This window comes from Scyliorhinus canicula, chromosome 3 (genome assembly GCF_902713615.1).
Source record: "Scyliorhinus canicula chromosome 3, sScyCan1.1, whole genome shotgun sequence".
Taxonomy (NCBI): domain Eukaryota; kingdom Metazoa; phylum Chordata; class Chondrichthyes; order Carcharhiniformes; family Scyliorhinidae; genus Scyliorhinus; species Scyliorhinus canicula.
This window is the reverse complement of record NC_052148.1, coordinates 122,756,978-122,769,372: the sequence shown is the minus strand read 5'-3', so window position 1 is coordinate 122,769,372 and position 12,395 is coordinate 122,756,978. Positions and strand designations below refer to the sequence as shown.

The following is a 12,395-nucleotide window of genomic DNA, read 5'->3' as shown; positions in this document are numbered from 1 at the left end:
CACTAGTTTCAACTATTTTCTCTATCCTGCCAGCCGTTTGTTTTTATTCCAGTGATGAGTTCTGGAGAGGTTGTCTTCACAGATGAGCACTCTATGCTGTTTAACTAAATTGTACGCTTGAAATTGGCTTTGAATACCATTTGGCAATCATCCATGCCATACACCAGGTGGAATGATCACCATAATGACCTAGTTCATTCCAAACTCTAGTGGGGTTCTATTCCTGATTTATGTTTCTCTTATGAGAACCTTCCACAGAACGTCAGACACTTCTGAAACTCTTCCAGACATTGAGAGAGAGATTTATTGATATTTGTTATACAATGACACTTGTACTGTAGGTATTTTAATACCATTTCACCTATTTAAAAGAACAAAGAAAATTACAGCGCAGGAACAGGCCCTACAAGCCTGCACCGACCATGCTGCCCATCTGAACTAAAACCCATTACCCTTCCGGGGAATTTTTTTTTTTTTTGAAAGGCTGATGTTACTCTGGCCTATATTTTTGTATATTTTTTTTAATTTCCCAATTTAAGGGGCAACCTAGCGTGGCCAATCCATCTACCCTGCACATATTTTTTAGATTGGGTGGGGAGTGTGAGACAGTGACCCGAGGCAGGGATCAAACCCGGGTCCTCGGCGCTGGGACGGCAGCAGTGTTAACCACTGCGCCATCATTCCACCCACTGGGAAATTCAAGAGATAAACCTTTGCGTAACTGGGAATCTAAATAAAACTAAAATTATATAAAGAGTTTTCAACACTCAAAATTCAAGCTTTTGTACTGCTTAGTCAGCTGCCAATTATGGCTCCAGATTTGTAGGTGCACTGGTCAAACACGGTAAATAAAGTTAGTGAGCTACAGATGCAGAAACCTCCAGGTGGGAACATGATGCCATGATGATAGAAAATAGAATAGAACTGGGTACCAAGTATTCCTGGATATCAGGTATCCAAAAAAGCTAGAAATGCAAAGAAAGGTGGATGGTGGCATTTTTGATGATTTTAGGAGAACATTCCAATGCTGGAGACAGTGGATGAGAGAGAAAGGTCAAGGACAGAATCTGTTTGGTTAGATTATAGGCTACCAATTAGTGGAAAAGACAAGAGGAGAAAAATTGTAGGGAAGTTAAAGATGAGTATAAAAACAATAAAGTATAGATAATGCGGACTTCAATTATCTTAATATAGACCGGGATAGTAATCATGTAAAAGGCAGAGAGGGGGAAGTATTTTTGTGTTCAGAAAAAGTTTCTTTATAAATGTTTCTGGCCCATAGAGGAATGCACATTGTTGGATCAGAAGTCCTGAGGAATGAGGTGTGTCAAGTGGATCAAATGTCAATAGGGGACATTGTTAACCTAAACTTTATGATACCATGGAAAAGGACAAAGGGCAATCCGGATTGAAAATGCTTTATTTGTGGAAGGCTAATTTCATAAGACGAAAATAGATTCTGTCCCCCGTAAATTGGAACGAAAAATTGCCAGTAAAATATTAACTGAATTTTAAAGAGGAACCTTTTAAAGAGGAGATTATTTGGATACTGTCTGGGTACATTTCCATGAAGGGGAAAGGTAGGGCTAACAAAGCTAAACTCCCTGGGTAACAGAGTACGGGTAAAGGAAAATAAGTGTGAGCATGACAGATGTCTGGTTGATATTACAAGTAATCGGATAGTTCACATTGAGGACACTGATGGAAGTAAGGGAGGAAATTATGACGGCACTGGACATAATTTTCAATGCAGGAGTGGTGCCAAAGGATTGGAGAATTGCAAATGTTACATGCTATTCAAAAAAGGGTGCAAGGATTAAACACAGTAACTGCAGGTGAGTGGTTTACCTTTGGTGATGGGAAGTTTTTAGAAATAATAATCTAGGACAAAATTAACAGTCACTTGAACAAAGGTGGATTAGTGAATTAAAGATAGCTTGGATTTGTTATCGCCAAATTGTGTTTATCTGAGTTGATTGAATTTTTTGATGAAATATTGAGAGGTTTGATTAGGGTAATGCAGTGTTGTGGTATGCTTTCAAAAGTCATTGCAAAGTTCTGCATAATTGACTATCTAGCAGAGTTAAACTCATGAAATAAAGGCAAAATGGCATGTTGGCCCTCATTGCATGAGGATTTGAGTTCAGAAGTAGGGATGTCTTAGTGCAGTTATACAGGATCTTGATGAGACCATACCTGGAGTATTGTGTGCAGTTTTGATCTATCTACCTAAGAAAGCATTTACTTGCCATAGAGGGAATGCAGAGGAGATTCACTAGGCTGATACTGGGCTTGGCAGGAGAGATTGGTTTGGCTGGGTCTGTATTCACTAGAGTGTAGAAAAATGAGAGGAGATACGATTGAAATGTATAAAATTCTAACGGCTGGACAGACCAGATGCAGGGTGGATGGTTTCTTTGGTTGAGGTAGACCATTTAGGACTGAGATGAGGAAAAATGTCTTCACTCAATGGGTAGTGAACCTGTGGAATTCTCTACCACAGAAGACTGGAGGCCAAGTCACTGAATGTTTTCAAGAGATAATGTTTTAGATTTTAATGGCATCAAAGGGTATGGGAGAAAGCAGGAATATGGCATTGAGATCAAGGGTCAGCCATGGTCATATTGAATAGCGGAACAGGCTCGAAGGCCTGAAGGGCCTACTCCTGCTTGTTTCTATAAAAGGGACAGTGGCAACATGGATTCAAAATTGACTTGAACATAGAACATACAGTGCAGAAGGAGGCCATTCGGCCCACCGAGTCTGCACTGGCCCACTTAAGCCCTATCCCAATAACCCCTCCTAACCTTTTGTTTTGGTCATAAGGGCAATTTATCATGACCAATCCACCTAACCTGCACCGTCTTTGTACTGTGGCGGAAACTGGAGCACCCGGAGGAAACCCACGCAGACACGGGGAGAACATGCAGACTCCGCAAAGATAGTGACCCAGCAGGGAATCGAACCTGGGACCATGGCGCTGTGGAATCACTTGTGCTACCGTGCTGAGTAATAGGAAACCGGGGTACTGGTGAACAGACTGTTTTTCAGACGCTTTTTGGATGCCTGCAAAATATCCCTGAAGAGATCAAAACTCTCTCCCGATCATGGTCAGTCACAATCCAGGCATTCCAAAATGGAGAACAAAATACAAAATAAGAGGCAGAAGAACATCATTAGGCCCCTTGAGCCTGCTTTGAGAGGGTTTCTTGGGAAAGCATTCAAACAAGTTGGAAGACTTGTCTGAAGCACAGGGAGAGAGAGGGAGCACACAAAACACCCCAATCTCATCTGTCCGACTCTTCAAGCACATCTGCCCCCCGCCAATATGGCAAGGTCTACAGACTAGCAGTCACCTGGCACTATCAAAGCAAGTCATTCTCCATCCCAATGCTCTGCTTAGCTTATGTAGCAGGATACATTTGGTAGGAAGATGAGGAGAGGCAGTATAAACTCCAGGGTGCAATTCGAGTGGATGCAGGAACAGAGGCGTGGAGCATATGTCCACAAATGTTGACGGGCAGTGTCAGAAAGTCACTTAAAAAAAGGCAAACTGAGCTTCATAAATAGAGGTACGAAGTGCAAAAGTTATCATGAAGCTCAGAAATATTGGCTCACTTTCCCTCTTCAGTATTGCGTCCAGTTCTGGCCGTCACACCTCAGGAAAGACATGAAGGGTTTAGAGGGGATAGGAAGAATCATTCCAGCTATGAGGAATTTCAGATTTGTCGATAGATTGGAGAAGCTGGGTTTCTTCTTAGAGATGAGATGGTTGAGAGGAAATTTGATAGAGATGATCCAATCACGAGGCGTCTAGATGGAGCAGAAAGGCCAAGAACCAGAGGATTGGATATAAAGTGAATAAAAAAGAAACTACAGTGATACGAGAATCATTTTATTATTTGAGTTGTGAGGATCTGAAGTGCACCTCCTGAGGTTTGGTGGGGCCAATTCAGTTGTGGCTTTCAAAAGGGAATTGGGTCAGCACCTTATGAGAGCGAAGCCCTTGTACCATCTGAGTTACTCTTGTAGACAACTGACATCGACATGAAAGGCCGAACCGTCTTCTATGTGCTGTAATTATTCTATGATTCCATCTTGTCCCCAAGTTATATGCTCACTAACTAGAGAATCCCACAATTACAGTCATTGAAGCACACAGCATACTTGTTTGCAGTTGAGCGTATCTCTTATTGAAAATAAAATATAAGTTGCTGTGCTATGACAGTAGCTGTTCACTCTTCAGAACAGGCATGTTCTGTTCAGGTTAACATCCAAGCTGACTGTATGTTGTGACTTAGGCACCAGCACCAGCCGGTCAACAGAATTATATCCTGGAGGGCTGAGGTATCAGGAGAAAATCAGTAGTCATTCTTTTTTATCTAAATTATAAGAAGGACTAGGGAGTTATTCTGGTGACCTTTAAGTTGAGGTCAAATATTGTGTCTGGAACTTGCAGATATTTCATTGATTGCCTGGCTATTATTAAGACAGCTATTTGAGCAATCTTTCTAGCCATGGATTGTGAGCAGTTTTTCTTAGTTAGCAATAAGTCACAGAATTGTTACAACACAGGAGGATGCAATTTGGCCCATCCTGTCTGCACCGACTCTCCAAACAAGAATTTTCCTAATGCCATTTCCACCTTCACCCCGTAGCCCTGCACCACAGCCTTTTTCAAATTACAGGTAATCCTTATTGAATGCTTCAATTGAACCTCCACCAACACACACTCAAACAGTATATTCCAGGCCTTAACCATTTGTCGTGTGAAAAAGGTTTTTCCTAATGTCGTGTTTGCATCTCGTGCAAAATACTTTAAACAAGAATCTTTATAAGTTTAAGAGTCTTTAAAACCAGTTCAATTAGAGCCAGAATCAACCTATTATTGTTTTGTGGTTTGCAACCCATTTAGACAGTGTGCTTGGTTAGACTTTACCTGCGCCACAGCTGAAACTTTAATTTAGTTCTCTACAAGTTAATGCATCGATGTTTCAAGCTTCCTTAAGCATCCAATATTACTTCTTTAAAAATATATTTTATTCCAAACACACAAAAACACATCAACAAAGTACATATAGTTAGTTACATTTCTTTCCCTTTTAATGCCCAACTTACTCGCCCGCGACGAACAATTCAAACATGGATAGAAGAGGCCACCAGTGGACGTAAAACCCCTCTTCCGACCCCCTAAGGGTGAACTTTATATTCTCCCAGCGTTAGACATTCATATAGATCTCCCAGCCATACTGACCCCCAGTGATACTGCCGACCTCCAACTCCATAGGATCCGTCGCCTGGCAATTAGGGAGGCGAAAAGCCCCCACATGCGGCCCCCTTCCCTTCCTGCACCTCCAGCACGCCAAAGATCCTCACCCCCCACACTCCCAACAGACTCTCAAACACAGTTTCCCAAAAGCTACCCAACTTTGCACACCCCAGAACATGTAAACATGGTTTGCCGGCCCCCTCCCCCACCTCTCTCACACACCCTCCCTCCCAGGAAAAACCAATCATTCTGGGTCAGAGTTGTATGAACCCTAATGTACCATCTTGAACTGTATATGGCTTCCTTCCCTACTGCCATCCCTCAATACATCCTCTCGCTCTCGCTGCTCTCTCGTCTTCTTCCCCACCACCACCCGCCACCTTCTTCCCCGATTTCACGCCGACTATAATAAGTGCAGGCACGTGGCTGTAGAGAGAGCCAGCCTCGCTCTTCGCATTTATGCCCTACTAACTCATCGCGTCTTGCTTCCACAACTAAGCTCCACACAAATCTTAGTTTGTCCACACCTTCGAAAAAAGACCTTGTGAAGGAACATTGGGAGGGATTGAAAAATAAATAAGAACCTCGGCAACATATTCATTTTTTACCACCTGTACCCTCCCTGCAAATGTCAGGTGTCAAGTTCCACTTCTCCATGGTGGCCCAGTCATGTGCTGCCTGAATCCCTAAATAACGGAATCTTACCCTAGCCACTTTGAACGACAGTGCCCCCATTTTTGCATTCCGCCCCAGAGCGTTCACCGAGAAGCTGTCACTTTACCCGACATTTAAATTAATACCCAGAAAGGCCCCAAACTTCTCCTATAAGTCCATAATTCTCCCATACTTTCCCGTGGATACACAACAATAAATCATCAGCATGCAGAAAGACCCTGTGCTCTCTTACACCCCCCCCCCCATCCCCTCATAATCTCTTGTCAATTATTTGAGGCTCGGAGCACAATTGCCAATGTGAACAGCAATGGTGACAACGGGCATCCCTGCCTTGTCCTTGCCTTAGGTGGATTGCCCTTAGTGTCCAAAATTGATAAATTGCCCTTAGTGTCCAAAATTGCCCTTAGTGTTGGGTGAGGTTACTGGGTTATGGTGATAGGGTGGAGGTGTTGACCTTGGGTAGGGTGCTCTTTACAAGAGCCGGTGCAGACTCGATGGGCCGAATGGCCTCCTGCACTGTAAATTCTATGATATGTCCCCTTATGAAATGAAAATCGCTTATTGTCACAAATAGGCTTCAAATTAAGTTACTGTAAAGCCCCTAGTCGCCACATTCCGGAGCCTGTTCGGGGAAGCTGGTACCTTATACAACCCAAAATACCACAAATTTGTCTCGTTCGTTCTCCACTCGTCCTACAGCAGCTGTACCCAGGCCTTGAACTTCGGCCCAAACCTCCCAAGGACCTCAAACCCTAGAAAGCATCCTACCTGGCTGCATCACAGCCTGGTATGGCAACTGCTCGGCCCAAGACAGTAAGAAACTGCAGAGAGTCGTGAACACAGCCCAGTCCACCATGCAAAACAGCCTCCCATCCATTGATTCTGTCTACACCTCTCGCTGTCTGTGAAAAGCTGGCAGCATAATCAAAGACCCCACCCCACCTGTGTTATTCTCTCTTCCAACCTCTTCCATCGGACAGGAGATACAAAAGTCTTGAGAACACACACTAATAGATTCAAAAACAGCTTCTTCCCCGCTGTTACTAAACTCCTAAATGACCCTCTTATGGACTGATCTGATCTCTTCACACATCTTCTCTACTGAGTAGTATTACACTCTGTATGCTTCGCCCGAAGTCTGTGTCTATGTATTTACGTTGTGCTATCTATTGTCTATGTTTTTTCATGTATGGAATGATCTGTCTGGACTGTACATAGACCAAACTTTTCACTGCACTCTGGCACACGTGACAATAAATCAATCAATCCACAACTCCACCCCACCCCAGTCAAAGGCCTTCTCGCATCTATCAATATCATCCCTCAGGCACCGCCCCCCTGAGGGGTCATAACCACATTCACTAGCTTTCCATATTTACCAAAGAGCTGCTGCACCTTCATGAACCCCGTCTGGTCCTCTGAGTCCACAACGGCACACACCCCTGGAAGCTGAGAAATAGACACCTGTGCTATGGGTATCCGGCAGACTCTCCCCTCTCCCCACTCGCCGACCGCCTCATTACACATACTCAAAAGGTGGCGAGCCAGCTCAGCCAAGAAACTGTTTATAAATTCCGCTGGAAAGCCATCCTACCCCCAGACACCTTCCCCTGACTGCATCATGCTAATACACTCCATTTCATCCTGCAACCCCAGTTGCTCCTCCAATGCCTGGCACTTCTCTTCCAGCTCTGGGAACTCCAACCCATCTAAATAATTGGTCCATAGCTACTTACCTCGCCCTTGAGGATGGGCTGGTACACCACCGCACTTCCCGTACCCAGCTTGGCTGAGCAACCACTTTCTCCTTGTCAATAAATCAAAACTGCCCCTGCAGCTTCTTCATTTCCTCCAGCAACTCTGATTGGAGGCCACAGAGTACCTCCAATTCGCTTCTACAATGCCTTGCAATAACCTCTGCCACTCCTCCCTCTCAATCCTATCCCTGTGGACCTTAAACAAAATAATTTCCCCCAGGAACCACTGCCTTCAATGCCTCCACAACATGGCTGCAAAGACCTGCTCGTTTTGATTAAGCTCAACATAATTCTTAATCGCCAGTGCCACCTTGTCGCAAAACTCCATATCCACCAAACGCACCGTATCCAACCTCCACCCTCGTCTCTGCTCCCACCGCAACCTAAATCTTACATCCAAATAGTGTGGAGCATGGTCCAAGATCACCATTCCTGCATATTCCGTTCTCAAAGCCTCCATCAGAACCGCCTTACCCACTGCAAAAAAATTGATAAGGCAGGATGCCCGATGTACATAGGAGAAAAAGGAATATTCCCTCTTCCCCCTGTGCTTAAACCTCTGCCGGTCAACTCACTCACGATCACAAGCCAACCTCCCTGGCCATTGCAAACACCGTTGTCTTGCTAAATAAAATTGTGAACTCCCTCGACCTGGAATCAAACCCCAAATGGAACATTTATGTCCCACCCAACTCTTAACCGCATCAGATACTTCACCCGTAAATGTGTCTACACCTCCGCCTTCAAACTCTATAGCTGCGTGAACACCCTTGACCGTTTAATTGGGACCATTTAGCCTACATACCATGTTACAGTCCTCACTGGGGGCTTCTCTTCTTTCCCCCACCACCCCCACTCAGTGAGACCCGCCATCTAACTCTGACCTCCATCCCTGCCAAAGATGGCTGCATGCTCCATCCTCGCTCAAGCTCCACCAATCTACCAACTAAGTCGCCAACCACTTATCCTCCCCTAATAATATTATCTGCCCTCAAAAGTTACCCAATGTTAAGCCGGGTACAGCACCCCAATCTGCACTGTGTGTCAAGAAAGCGCTGTCTTAGCCCTAGTAAATTTAACCCATCTCTTGGCCAGGTCGGCATTAATCTCCTGGTAGATTTCCAATCCGCATTGCCTTCCCCAGCTGCTAGTCCCAACCTCGCCATGGCCCTCTCACGATTTTTACTTTGTGCAGTCTGCACAAATTCAGGACAATCACCGCCGGCGGACGGCTCCCCAGCCCTCAGTTCTACCGCAAGGACCAGTGGGCACTGGTCCCACCTCGACGGCCTTATCAAAAACCCCTCTTCCACCAACTTCGCAAACCTATTCGGAACATAACTCCCTGGCACTATCCCCTCCACGCTCCTCCTGGCAGGCCCAACAATCCAAAGATTTTGCCACCTGAGGACCAGTTTGCTTGGTAATCTGCCCCACACGCAGCACACTGGAAGATATCCCTCAGGCTCAGCATCTCAGCCTCTAACGACACAATCCGATCACTCTGGTCAGAACCACCTTTTCCACCTCCTGGATTGTTCGCCCCTTTGTGCCCTCCAAGCGCTTCTTCACCTGAACCAGGGTTCTGCAAAGAGGTTCTACTGCTCCCCTCAATCGTGCTCGACCAGTCTCCCTGCATCTCCTTTCGATGCTGCAGAAAGTCCTCCATAATAAACCATCAGTTGCTCCATCGGCAGTTTTAGCCGTTGACGACAAACCCCCCACCCCCCCCCTTCCCCCTCGTATCTTACCAGCTTGCGCTGCACCACAAATCTTCTCACACCTCGCTTTAGCCTGGTTTTGATACCCCCTTAGACCAGGGGTGGGCAAACTACGGCCCGCGGGCCGCATGCCGGCCCGCCAAAGGTATTTCTAGCGGCCCACCAAGTCATTAAAAAAAAAAAAAATTTTTTTTTAAAATTTTTTTTTTTTTTTTTTTTTAATCTTTTTTTTTTAAGGCTAATGGGTAGGGGGGGGCTGTTGGGTTACTTACTGGTATAGGGCTGGCTACGTTGGACTTGAGTAGGGTGATCATTGCTTGGCACCAACGTCGAGGGCCCGGAAGGGCTGTTCCTGTGGCCTGTACTAGTTCTATGTTCTATATGCAGGGCCCCACAATCATAACCAGGTGAAAGTAATTATTTTACTTAATTACTATGCGGCCCTTTGTGAATTGTGAATTTCTGAATGCGGCCCTGCACGGAAAAGTTTGCCCACCCCTGCCTTAGACATTCCAATCACAGAGGAGGGACAATCACCTTCCACTCTCCTCGCACTTTATCGCACTTTAAACTCAGCAAGTGTGCAATATTACTTCCCTTAAGTTCAATCAGTATGTTAAATTAAAGCATTGCCATTAATAAGCTGCCAAACGATTATAATCAGTCAGTCATACTTTTTATAAAGGTATTTTATTACAAACATGTATCAAAATAGATTACAGTTATAAATACCCCGGGAAACACACATTCCCAACAATCAACCATTACAGTCTTTGGACAACCTTTTCACCCTCCCCATCCACCCCGCAACGAATAGCTTCTCAAACCAGTCACGAACATCCCCCACCTATTCTCAAACCCCTCTGTTGAGCCCCTTAACTCATACTTTATCTTCTATAACCCGCAGGAAGTCGTATAGTTCACCCATCCAAGTCACCATCCCTGGTGGCGATGTCGACTGCCACTACAAGATTCCTCCTCCATCCTCACCACACTCTGCCCCTTCTCCTTTCAATGTTCGCTAAGTGTTATTGTCTAGGTTTGGCTCCTTATCCATTGTCATTAATGCATCTGTCCTGGCAGTTAGTGCTAGGACTGCTTGGAGGAGACTCCATACCCTTCTGCTGTATTCGATTTTATTGGTATGCTATCACTCTATGCAGAGCATGTTTGTAGGGTCTTATATCTTGAAATGATGGGCACTTCTTCCACACAATGATCTCTGCCCAGGCATCTCAACACGATCTGCAGGGATTACATTTTTTGAGGGTGCGGTGGTGGTAGTTGACAGGGATTTAATACTTGCTTGGTTTTCAGTCTACCTTCAGTGAATTGAACAATTGTACTGGAGCTTTTAAGATGTGTGAATAGGTCGCTAGCAATGCAAACCTATGTATAATGATGTGATATTTCATTCACACACTCTAAGCACACTATTTCCACAAATTGAACTTTCCGCTTGCCAGTGTGAGAGGCGTCATTATTATTAATCAAAGAATGAAAACGTTACAAGGTTATCCTGATTAGGGGACTTTCTCTGCTCCAATTGGACCACAGTAGTCATAGAGGTTTCCAGAATGAAACAGGCCCCTTCGGCCCAACTTGTCCATGCTGCCCAGTTTTTCTCACTAAGATAGTCCCAATTAGCCGCATTTGGGCCATATCCCTCGATACTCATCTTTCCCATATAACTGTCTCAATGCCCTTTTAAAAAACAAAATGTGTACCCGTAAGATTTAACTTCATGCAACAACTTACGTGCTGGTACCTTGTCAAAGGCGTTGCTAAAGTCCATGTAGACAACGTTGACTGCATTGCCCTCAACTACCTCTTGGTTTACCCCTTTAAAAAACCTATCAAATTTGTGAGACATGATTTTTCCACTCAAAAAACCATGCTGACTGTCCCTAATCATGGAATCATGCCTCATTAATTTGATCAAGTCTTTTGAGCAAGTGACAAAGATGATAGATGAGGGAAAGGCAGTAGATGTTGTATACGTGGACTTCAATAAAACCTTTGACAAGGTACCTCATGGTAAACTGGTACAAAAATGAAGTCACATGGGATCAGAGGAGAGTTGGCAAGTTGGATACAGAACTGGCTTGGGCACAAGACAGAGGGTAGCAGTAGATGGGTGTTTTTCTGAATGGAAGGCTGTGAGTTGCGGAATTCCACAGGAATCAGTTTTGGGGCCTTTTGTTCGTGGTGTATATAAATGATTTGGAAGAAAATGTAGCTGGTCTGATTAGTAAGTTTGCAGACGACACAAAAATTGGGGAGTTGCAGATAGTGAAAAGGATTGTCAGAAGATACAGCAGGATGTAAACTGCTGGGGTCTTGGGCGGAGAAATGGCAGATGGAGTTTAATACAGACAAGTGAAGAAATGCACTTTGGAAGGTCCAATGCATGTAGGAATTACACAATAAATGGTAGAACTCTTGCGAGTACCGACAGGCAGAGAGATCTGGGCGTGCATATCCGCCGATCACAAAGTACCAACGCATGTGGATAAGGTGGTCAAGAAGGCATATGGCATAGAGGCCTTCATGGGTCGGGGCATTGAATATAAAAATTGGCAAGTCGTGTTGCAGCTGTACAGGACTTTGGATAGGCCTCATTTGGAATATTGTGTACAATTCTGGTCGCCACATTACCAGAAGGATGTGTATGCTTTGGCGAGGGTACAGAAGCGGTTTACTAGGATATTGCCTGGCATGGAGCTACGAGGAGAGGTTAGATAAACTCGGTCTGTCCTCACTGGAACGACGGAGGTTGAGAGGCGACCTGATAGAAGTCTACAAGATTGAGTGGCATGGACAGGGTGGATAGTCAGATGCTCTTTCCAAGGGTAGGAGAGTCAAGTACTAGGGGACATAGGTTCAAAGTGTGTGGGGAAAAGTTTAGAACAGATGTGCGAGGCAAGTTTCTTTACACAGGGTAGTTAAATATATGGAACGCACTGCCTGGGG

General features: G+C 44.8%; 1 protein-coding gene across 1 annotated transcript in view; it reads left to right on the top strand.

The window, feature by feature from the left end:
• The window catches only part of dcun1d4 (DCN1, defective in cullin neddylation 1, domain containing 4 (S. cerevisiae)), a 126,850-nt gene that overhangs the window by 104,682 nt on the left and 9,773 nt on the right, over positions 1–12,395 (top strand).